This window comes from Narcine bancroftii, chromosome 1 (genome assembly GCF_036971445.1).
Source record: "Narcine bancroftii isolate sNarBan1 chromosome 1, sNarBan1.hap1, whole genome shotgun sequence".
NCBI lineage: Eukaryota > Metazoa > Chordata > Chondrichthyes > Torpediniformes > Narcinidae > Narcine > Narcine bancroftii.
Window position 1 is genome coordinate 143,483,613 of NC_091469.1, and position 10,568 is coordinate 143,494,180.

At 43.0% G+C, this 10,568-nt stretch overlaps 1 non-coding gene across 1 annotated transcript; it reads right to left on the minus strand.

Moving 5' to 3' along the window:
- Positions 1 to 1,643: 1,643 nt before the first annotated feature.
- On the minus strand, positions 1,644 to 1,716 carry trnak-uuu (transfer RNA lysine (anticodon UUU)). Its single transcript has one exon. It is a non-coding gene; the product is annotated as a tRNA-Lys (tRNA).
- Positions 1,717 to 10,568: the final 8,852 nt, after the last annotated feature.

The window sequence follows — 10,568 nt, forward strand, 5'->3', positions numbered from 1 at the left end:
AACGGTGGTGCGGAGATTTCAGCACATCCACGTTGACGTCATAGGACCCCTGCCGGTGTCCGGAGAGGCGCGCTACTTACTCACAATAGTCGACTGGACCACGAGATGGCTGGAGGCCATTCCCAGAGATGTGTGCCAGGAACCTAATCGGCCATTGGATCGCTATGTTCGGAGTCCCAGCGGACATCACCAGTGAGATAGGCACCTAGTTCACCTCCGTGCTCTGGGCTCAGTTGGTGAACCTCCTGGGTGTTAAACACCACCACACTACAGCCCAGTGAATTCTTTGGTCTGGAGCCCAACGTCACTTCTGAACACGCGAACCTTTTGGCGGATCTCTGGAAGAAGCTATCTATGCTAGCCCCCCCCCCCCCGCCTCCCTCGCATTACGGCATCTGACCGACACATCGTCCCAAAGAGCTGGACTTGGCAGACTTCGTATTTGTTCAGCATGGCCCACATACGGCACCTTTGCAACGCCCATACGAGGGTCTATGCAAAGCCCTCCAGCGGTCCGGCAGGACTTTCACTTTGGACAAAGGGGGTAAAGACATACTTTTCACAATGGACCATTTGAAGGCTGCGCAATTGGACCTATCACGGCTGGTGCAGATGGCCATGCCCAAATGCCTGGGCCACTTGCCCAAGTGGTGGAATGCATAGCCGATTCTGGGGGTGGGTTGTGTGGTGGCACACTTTCTCATGGAAATCCAGCCCCGCATGTAATGCCACATGGTGGGGCAGCCTTGGGAAGATGGTGCCAACAGGGTTTCTCCCTGCCTCAAGTCTCCTGCCCAGTGCGCGCCTGGGCAGAGATTATGTCACCATGCACGTGGTGACTGAGTTCACGCTGCCCTTAAAGTGGCGTGCGTTGAATTTGAATTAAACAGTCGTTAATGACCTTCAACGTGGTGGCAGAGTCTTTCTTGGCAATATGGTAGAAACCGATTCTGGCCATTGAAACCTGTGCCACCCAAACCCTGTATGTTTCTGGAGGGTGGCAGGAAACTGGAGTGTGGCCACCGGAATCGCAGTGGACTTGATTAAATAATTTAAGCCAACGGATTTATTCTTCTTCACCCGTGCAACCTTTTAAAAGCCAGAATCACAAGATCGACACATGCTGATGTCATCACATGACCGGTTCAATGCTTCCTGGGAGTTGTAGTGCTGCCATAGCGCCACTACAGGAGCACCTGGGGAAAACCCACCCAGACACTGAGAAAGCATCCATACTCCTTGCAGACAATGTCAAATTCAAACCTGGGTCATAGGCAATTTAATGGCATCATGCTACACTAACATAAGTTTAACTTCTCTGCCATTTTGTAATATCCCAATATAATTTCTTTTGTCTTAAGCTGAAAGAGACTTACACTAACCGCTCTGATTTGTTTTCTCTAAGTTAATAAAAATCGAGATATATTAATTGCTTTTTCCTTTAAACATACAACATGGTAATACAACCTTACAGCCCACGACCCCTCAAATAATTTAACCAAAAAACCCCATACATTTTGAATGGTAAGGGGAAACCCATGCAGACACAAGGAGAATGTACAGACAGCACCGGATTCGAACCCTTGTCGCTACTGCTGTAATAGCATTGCGCTTCCCAAAATATATATTTAAACATTAGACAATGCCTGAACAGGGACTTGAACCCTGGACCCTCAGATTAAAAGTCTGATGCTCTACCAACTGAGCTATCCAGGCTCTATGTAGTATATAAAAATACCCAAATTTGATAAACTATTGCAAAGGCTGCAAAAATCATATCTAGTTGTAAATGACATCCAAAGCAGGAGCCCACAGAGATTGTGACCAGCTCTCCTTGAGAAGTGACAGAGTGCTTCATTGAAAGGTTGACTGCAAGATCCAAGATAGTAATTCTGTCAATTAATTTAATCTGCTTGGTGGTCACATTAAATTTACAGTGGAAATTTCAGGGATTTTTTTAAGGTTCCTTATATTGTCATTTAATAATAGATTAAAATCTTGCATACTCGATATACATTAACTTTGTCTGCGTAAGGCAAAGAGTCGAAATGAGTTTGGTGCCCCTAACAATAGGAGAAAGGGAAGAAAAAGAGAGTCCCTTCAGAAGCACTGAGTATCCAAAGATTGGCCTCAAGCCCTCATGCAGCATCTGCAGCCAAACAGATGCCTGTTTGATTCATCGGCAACCCGAACGCCAGAGCCAAACCTCCCACAAGATCAGCAAGCCTTCAGCACCTGAGGCCCTTTAGTAGCAGCCCTTCTTGCCCTCAGCACCTTTCTGAATCCCAGCGAATATCTTGTTCTCATGAGCCAGATGGCAGCAGCCTCAGCGTCGACACCAGAGCGAATGTTAGTGGGGGGGGGGTGCAGAGCAATGCTCAAAAACTTGCTCAGCAGTGGGGGGTGGGGGCTGTTACCATCTTCTGCCCCTCTGAGGTCATTAGCCACTAGTGATCCTTGACACCTGCTAGTGACGCGGCTTGGTGCAGGCGGAGAGCCGCTAGCGGGTGTCAAGCTAGATGTTAGTGATGCTTGATGTATGAAAGTGACGCCAGAGTGGGTGGGGCGGGTCCGAGGGCAAGTGACGGCTGCGGCCATATGAGGGGGCACTGCACCTTGTTTGGGTGGGGGGGAATGCTTACAGGTGCCCCACCTTGGTGCCAACCCTGAGCAGCCTGCAGCCTGTGTGATCCCTCAGCCACTGATCCCCTCATTGGTCTGCCGCTGTGCTCACCATCATATAAAATCTTCTCTGCTTCTTCTCAAATAGGGGGTGGGGGGGGGGGTGTTATCCCCAATTTTGGCACCCTGCACCAGTCTGCTGCTCCTCCAGAGCCTCAAACCCCTTGTGGCCTCAGCCGAACACAGGCACCCCCATCTCGGGCACAGCCCCATGGTTGCAGGATTTTGCTTACAAAACCATCAGCTCCTTTAACAGGCCATTTAAAGCCTGTACGGAGCCATGGGCATCATGGCAGGCAGTTTGAACCCTCTGGAGCAGCGCGGAGTCTCCTGGGTGTGCACCTGCTAGTACAGCAGCTCTGGCAGCATTGCCATTTGATTTACTCTAATTGTTGGTAAAGAAACATTAGTAGCAATTGACCACACATTGGAAAGTCAGACCATGTAGCTATGCTCCTCCTTCATGCACAGAGGCTGAAACCTGTAGTGAAGACTTTGCAGAGAGGGTCCAGCATTACAGAATTATGCCATTATTAATCTTTATGTAATATATTATATTTTAGAGGGGTACCTTGTAGGTTGGAAAAACACACAAAGACACACACAACACTGTTACGGAGAGCCGATGAGTCTGCTATGTCCAGCTGAAAACATAGCAATGAAACAAGAGTTGATTATTCCACAGAAATACAGAAGACAATAAATGTTTGCACAGAAAGGTTCCTGTGTACACAAACAGTCATTTGGTTGCTGGCCTGTGTAGACAAGCCAGGACCATCTGCTCGTTAACTCATACTTTCGGAGAAATTGAAGATTGAAACCTAAAAGTCGAGTAGTTATCAAAGCAGTCAAGTGATTAAAGACACTTGAAGCAGGATTTTAAGTATTCAACCAGTTTTCATCTGAAATCAGAAATACCGTAACATTCTGCAAGGACTGCTATTGTGTTCTCCTTGTTCAGAGAAGAACGCAAAATCAAATTGACTTCAGAAAAGATGACTACTTTGACTGTCTCCCTTTGTTAAGAGAGAGCAGTGCTACTGTGGCCATTGTAATAGTCATTTAGTCCAAAACCCTTGCCTGGATTTGTGAAATCATCATGGAAATCACAAGTTCCATAACCTCAACACAAGAGAGGGTTTATTGTGGAAAAATCATTTGTTTGAAGAAACATTTCTCCGAAAGCAACTCTACAAGAATTCATGAGTTTTGAGAAGTCTGATAACTTGGCACCTCATCTACTCCATAATTACTTTTGAACTACAGTTTAAAGACTCTAAGTTTCAACACAAAAATTTACAAGGCTGAACTTTGAAAATGACTTTTCAGGAATATGCCTGAACTATAATGGTTTGTGATCTGCCACATACTTACATTTGTGCATTAATTGGGGGTTAAGTTTAGAGATAAGTAAAGTTTTATATTACTAATAGTTATTAATAAAAATTATTGTTTTGAAGATACCATTGTTTGGGTGAGTTTCTATTGCTGCTGGTCAATGTTGTAACACCGAGGAGACAGAAGATCGGTTTCGTGAACTGGGTCACATTTAAGGACTTGGCAGCAGATCTGAATGAGCGTGCAACAGCGCTCTCCAAAACTTTATCAGGAAATGCATGGACTTGTGTGTTCCTACAAACATCATTTGAGTATATCCTAACTAGAAGCTGCAATTAAACCAAGCAAACCATGACATGATGAAGACCAGATCTGTGGTATTGACGAAATTCAGAGATATACAGAAAGTGGTATAATCTCTGAAAAGCCATTACAGACATGAAGGGACAATTCTGGGCCAAGCTGGAGACTCAGACAGACACCTGACAGCAGTGGCAGAGCTTGCACTTAATTACGTCCTGCTAGGCAAAATGCAGTAAGAATTGGGATCCATCTCTTCCAGATGAGCTAAGTGTCTTCTATTCTTACTTTGGAAGGGATAACATGGGATGTTATCAGTGACTCTGTGCTCTCAATCTCTGAGGTTGACATGAACGGAATCTTTGAAAAGCCTCTGGCACAGATTGCGTACCTGGCCATGTCCTAAAAACCCATGCAAATCAACTGGCTGGTGTTTTCGAGAACTCCTTCAGCCATCTACAATGATCAGAGATCCCCATTTGCTTCTGGTTGACCTGCCGCAATGACTATTGGCCATTGTTAGTGATGTCTACCATGGTGATGTGCTTTGAGAGGGTGGTTGTGAAGCAAATCAACCCTTATCTTGGTTTGGTTATCCAACTTGGCTGGATGGTGTGCTGATAACAACCTCACACTCAATGTCAACAAAACCAAGGAGCTGATTATAGATTTCAGGAAGGGAAAATGAGAGGTGCATGATTCAGGGATCATTGGGGGATCAGATGTGGAGAGGATGGGTCTATTTAAATTCCTAATTGTCATGATCTCCGAGGACCATTCCTGGACCAATATATTAATGCCATCAAGAAGAATGATTGTCAGTGCATCTACTTCATCGGAGGCCTACGGAGCTTCGGGATGACATCAGAATCCTTCACAAACTTCGAGAAATGTGTAGTGGAATGCTAGCTGACCATCTGTATCACAGCCTGGTATGGCAGCATCAATATCTTTGAGCAGAAAATCCTGCAAAGGGTAGTGGACACATCCCAGTACATCAGAGGCAAAATTCTCCCCACTATCGAGAAAATCAATAAGTAATGTTGCCGTTGGAGAGCAACTGCAAAGATCAAAGATCCATATCACCCAGGATATGCTCTGATCTCACCACTGTCATCGGAAAGGAGGTATAGGTGCCATAGGACTTGGACCACCAGGATCAGGAACAGTTGCTACCTGTCCACCATCAGACTCCTCACTTAATCAGAGACTAATTTAAGGACTCTAATTTCCAAATGATTTATTAGTGAAGATGTTTCTGCATTGGCACAGTCAGTATGTTTTCATTTCTGTATTTGTTTATATTTTTCTCTTTTGTACACATATCCTTTACTTCTTAGCACTGTTTACACCACCAATAAGTAGGAATTCTGCCTGGCCCACAGGAAAAAGAATCTCAGGGTTCTATGTGATGCCATGTATGTTCAAAAATATTGAACAGGAAGGACCTGAACCTACTTCAGTTTGCCTCTCATTACAACATGGCCTGCTGTTGCTTTATTTTAACTAATCTCTCTCCATAAACGTTCACACAACTTTTTTCATGAGTTGGATTGCACACAAAACAATCTAATGGAACAACAATCTTCAGCATAGCCTCAGGGTTCCTATTTGTTCTTGATCTCCAGTACTGTCTGTGCTGTGTTTGCATCTGATCTCCATGACCATGGGGTTTCTCCCAGGATCCTCATATTGTCTCCAATATTCCATGGGCATTCTCACTGGGAGGGCAATAAGCTTGTATATATTGCCAAAAAAAATGTCCCCTTGGTAGACTCATTCAGAAAGTGTTGAGGCATAGGATCCATGGAACCTTGGCTATGTGGATTCAGGATTGACTTGCTTGCAGAAAGCATAGGGTAGTAGTTGTAAAGATTAAAACCTTGTGTTTTGCTATTTGTTAATTTTGTGATAAATTGTTTTTGTAGAGTTACTATGACATCATATGTCATCATATCCAGGCGAACGGGGATCTTCGAAGATCTATGGAGGAGGCATAAGCATCAAAATACTTTTCTTTGAATTTGTTGTCTTATCATTTTATCAGTTTTAATCATTTCTTATATCATTATGTCTTTAAATATAATTGAATGCTTTGTTAATTTATCATTATGAAAATCTCAATGCACAGTTATGCAAATATTATATGTTTATATCAACGAATTTGTCAGTGAGGAAAAGACAGTGAGGAAAAAACTGACAAAAGACAAAGGAGGAAAAACCCAACACCCAACCCCAACCAACCAATTTTCCCTTGCAACCGCTGCAACCGTGTCTGCCTGACCCGCATCAGACTTGTCAGCCACAAATGAGCCTGCAGCTGACGTGGACATTACCCCTCCATAAATCTTCGTCCGCGAAGCCAAGCCAAAGAAAACGTCAATGAATTAAAGGCTACATAAAGCTGCAACTAAGAAGTTTGGTTTATTGGTGTGATAAGATTGTAATTCAGACTATCGAAGCTTACGTTTCTTAGAAGATGACATATTTTGAAATTGGGAAGATATAGAAAGTTTCATCTACATATTTCGTTAAAGAAAAGTAAAATTGTGAACTTTGGAAGAAAGGCTGAAAGAACTCAGTTTGTTAAAATTGAAAAGTATTTAAGCTTTAACAAAAAAAATATCTACCAGCCTGCATGTCTGAATGGTGCAGGTTAAATCGAACCAGCCTTGAAAGACATTTGTAATCCTGGAAAGAGAGAACCAAAGCCATTGCTACCAACTAGGTTGGCAGGAAGCCCAGGAATGTTTTGAAACCAACCCGAGATATCACAGTCAGTTTGTTGGCAGAACATAAAGATGGAGTTAGCAACTAGAGGAATCCTCTTAAAGGGACCATGCAAGATACAAATTTGTTTACAGTTCGAAGTAACCAGATAAGCCAGGCAAGAAGAAAGGCTGCAGTGTGAAGATCCCAAGATGGATAAGAAGAAGACTCGTCAGGCTAAAGATCTCGAGCAAACAGCTCCACAGAGCTGTTTGATCATGAGTTAAACCAGCAAAGTGGATGGATAAGGCTTGGTGGAAGGTTAGAGTCAGTGACCAGAGAAGAATCAGCTTCAACTACCAAGTATGAAGAGGACCACGATAAGGCCCTGCTGACCTCATTCGCTGACTTACAGCTTAGTGGAACTGGAACAGATGGATGTACGTTCCAAGGCCCCACCAAGCGAAATGCTGAAGATAGAGACTTAATCAGCAGTACCTGAATTCCCATGTGAATCCTGATGATAGTATTTCCAAGGTTATGAGCAAAGGAAGATCTTCAAAGTCTTCAAGGGCATCAAGAGCAAGTACAGCTTTGCACGCTTCAAGCACGCCAGCTATGCATGCTGAGGCGCAAGCAGACTTGGCTGCTATCTCTGATCAACGTGAGTGGATAGCGAAAAGACATGCTTAGCTGAAAAGAAGAAACAACAATTCCAGCAAGAAGAACAAAAAAGTTTATTGAAGAGAGAAAAGAAAAGGCGAGAGCTTGAGGAACAACGTGCTATTAATATGGCTCAGGCTTCCCCAAGATCTATCACTCAAAGTGAAATGTCCAAGGAGCCAAGTCAATGGGTATCACAGCCACAAGAAACAAAAATACTCATGCAAGGAGCCACGGGTGGCGCTGCTACTGCCGGAATGCTACTGTGGAAAGGGCTAGCAACATTCTATCTTTTCCGACCACATAATTTATGAATCTTCCCGAAAGGAGAGCAGTTCAACCAGGTTCAACCATGCGAGTTGATCATGCTCAACAAGTGATGTCTCTTTGTGTTGCTGAAGAACCAGCAACAAGTTAAGGATCCCCATTCTTCTTCTTCTTCTTTCTTTCTTTCTTTGGCTTGGCTTCGCGGACGAAGATTTATGGAGGGGGTAAAAAGTCCACGTCAGCTGCAGGCTCGTTTGTGGCTGACAAGTCCGATGCGGGACAGGCAGACACGATTGCAGCGGTTGCAAGGGAAAATTGGTTGGTTGGGGTTGGGTGTTGGGTTTTTCCTCCTTTGCCTTTTGTCAGTGAGGTGGGCTCTGCAGTCTTCTTCAAAGGAGGTTGCTGCCCGCCAAACTGTGAGGCGCCAAGATGCACGGTTTGAGGCGTTATCAGCCCACTGGCGGTGGTCAATGTGGCAGGCACCAAGAGATTTCTTTAGGTAGTCCTTGTACCTTTTCTTTGGTGCACCTCTGTCACGGTGGCCAGTGGAGAGCTCGCCATATAACACGATCTTGGGAAGGCGATGGTCCTCCATTCTGGAGACGTGACCCATCCAGCGCAGCTGGATCTTCAGCAGCGTGGACTCGATGCTGTCGACCTCTGCCATCTCGAGTACTTCGACGTTAGGGGTGTAAGCTCTCCAATGGATGTTGAGGATGGAGCGGAGACAACGCTGGTGGAAGCATTCTAGGAGCCGAAGGTGGTGCCGGTAGTTAATGCCATCCCATTAATGCCATCACTTACATACCAAGGATCCCAGTCAGTGTCATCAGTTACAAATCAAGGTCCTACACCTATGTCACCAGTTCAAGTTCAGCCGGCTCTATTCACAAGACAACCAGTCACAAGCCATGGTGGACAAGACAATATATTATAACTCACAGTGGAACAAAATGAAATTTATGCTATGTGAGCACAGCAACAAGGTTCATATGATTTACCTAAGAAGGAAATTCCAGTTTTTAATGGTGATCCATTTCAATATCTGGTGTTCATGAAATCCTTTGAACATCACATTGCAAGTAATACTAAAAATTGATTGTCTGTATTACTTGGAGCAGTAAACCGGAGGAGAGGTGAAGGAGTCATTCAAAAGTTGTCAATTTATGGATCCAGATCAGGGTTTTAAAAGAATTATTGCATTTTCATTTTGGTGATGAACATGAAATCACGAGGGACCACATAGACAAGATCCTTTCTTGGCCAGCAATAAAATCAGAAGACGTAAAGGCTTTACAAGCACTCTCATTCTTTCGGAGAGGATGTTGTAACGCAATAGGAAGTAGTGTACATTTGTAAGAGCTGAATTTGCTTGCTGATTTGACGATTTTTGTCAACAAATTACAAGCTGAAGGATCTATGGAGAACCAAAGTTACAGAGCTTAAAAATGATTTCCAGAAGGGACACCACTTTTGAGGATAAGGTACAATTCTTGGAATGGCATGTGTATGATTACACCGTACCAGCATTTGGAAATATTAGGGATACTTCAATAGTTTCTAAAGATGTAAAGAAGTCTAAGTCATTGTCTCAATAGAAAACCTACTGCTGTGTCAGATACAAGCACAAGAAAGAACTAAGAAACAAAGGAAAAGGAAGATCAGACTGTTCAGGAATGCTGTTTGTATTGCAAAGATAAGCATGCTTTAGAAAAATGTTCACGATTGGGAAAAAATGTAGTGTGAGGAGAAATTAACCTTTTTAAAGAAGAATGGAACATGTTTTGGTTGCTTGTGTAAAGGACACATCAGCAAAACCTGTAATAAGTGACTCAGTTGTGATATATTCAGTTTAAAACATCCCATGTTACTGCATACTCAATGAAGTAAAGTTGAGAACAAAGTCAAATAATCTGAATCCAAGACTAAAGACACAGTCAAAGAGAATGCTTCAGCTTCAGTTGAGACAAACAGTCTAACTGCGGCCAGTAACAAAGCTCTCTCAAAAGTTTCTGTACAGGTTAAAGCTAAAAAAGGAAGCTTCATATTGAAGACCTATGCATTTCTTTATCCAGGAAGTACCTCATCATTTAATACTGTTGAATTAATGAATAAACTTAATCTTCATGGTAAAAAATCATAGATCTTGTTGAAGACAATGAATGATGAAAGGAACATTGAAACTAATATAGTTTCAGGTCTACAGATTACTGGATTGAATTGCAATGAATGTTATGATCTTCCAAGTGTATATACTCAGAAGACTATGCCTGTGATACCAAACAATAGAATCATCTAAAAGATGTTTGCTTACCCAAGATTGATGCTAAAATCAAAATGTTAATTGGATTATATGTACCAAAAGGTCTCAAACCTCTAGAAGTAATAAAGAGTCAAAATGACAGACCTTATGCTGTGAGAACATTGCCCGGATGGAAATTTAACAGACCATTAAGAGAAAAAATGAATAATGATCAGGAGTCATCAAAAGTAAATGTCAACAGAATTTCAGTTGTCAAACTTGATCTGTGGGAACAACAGTTTAAAATTGATTTTCTTGACTGTCTCGCAGATATTCAAGTACCTTCAAAGGAGGATAAACAGTTTCT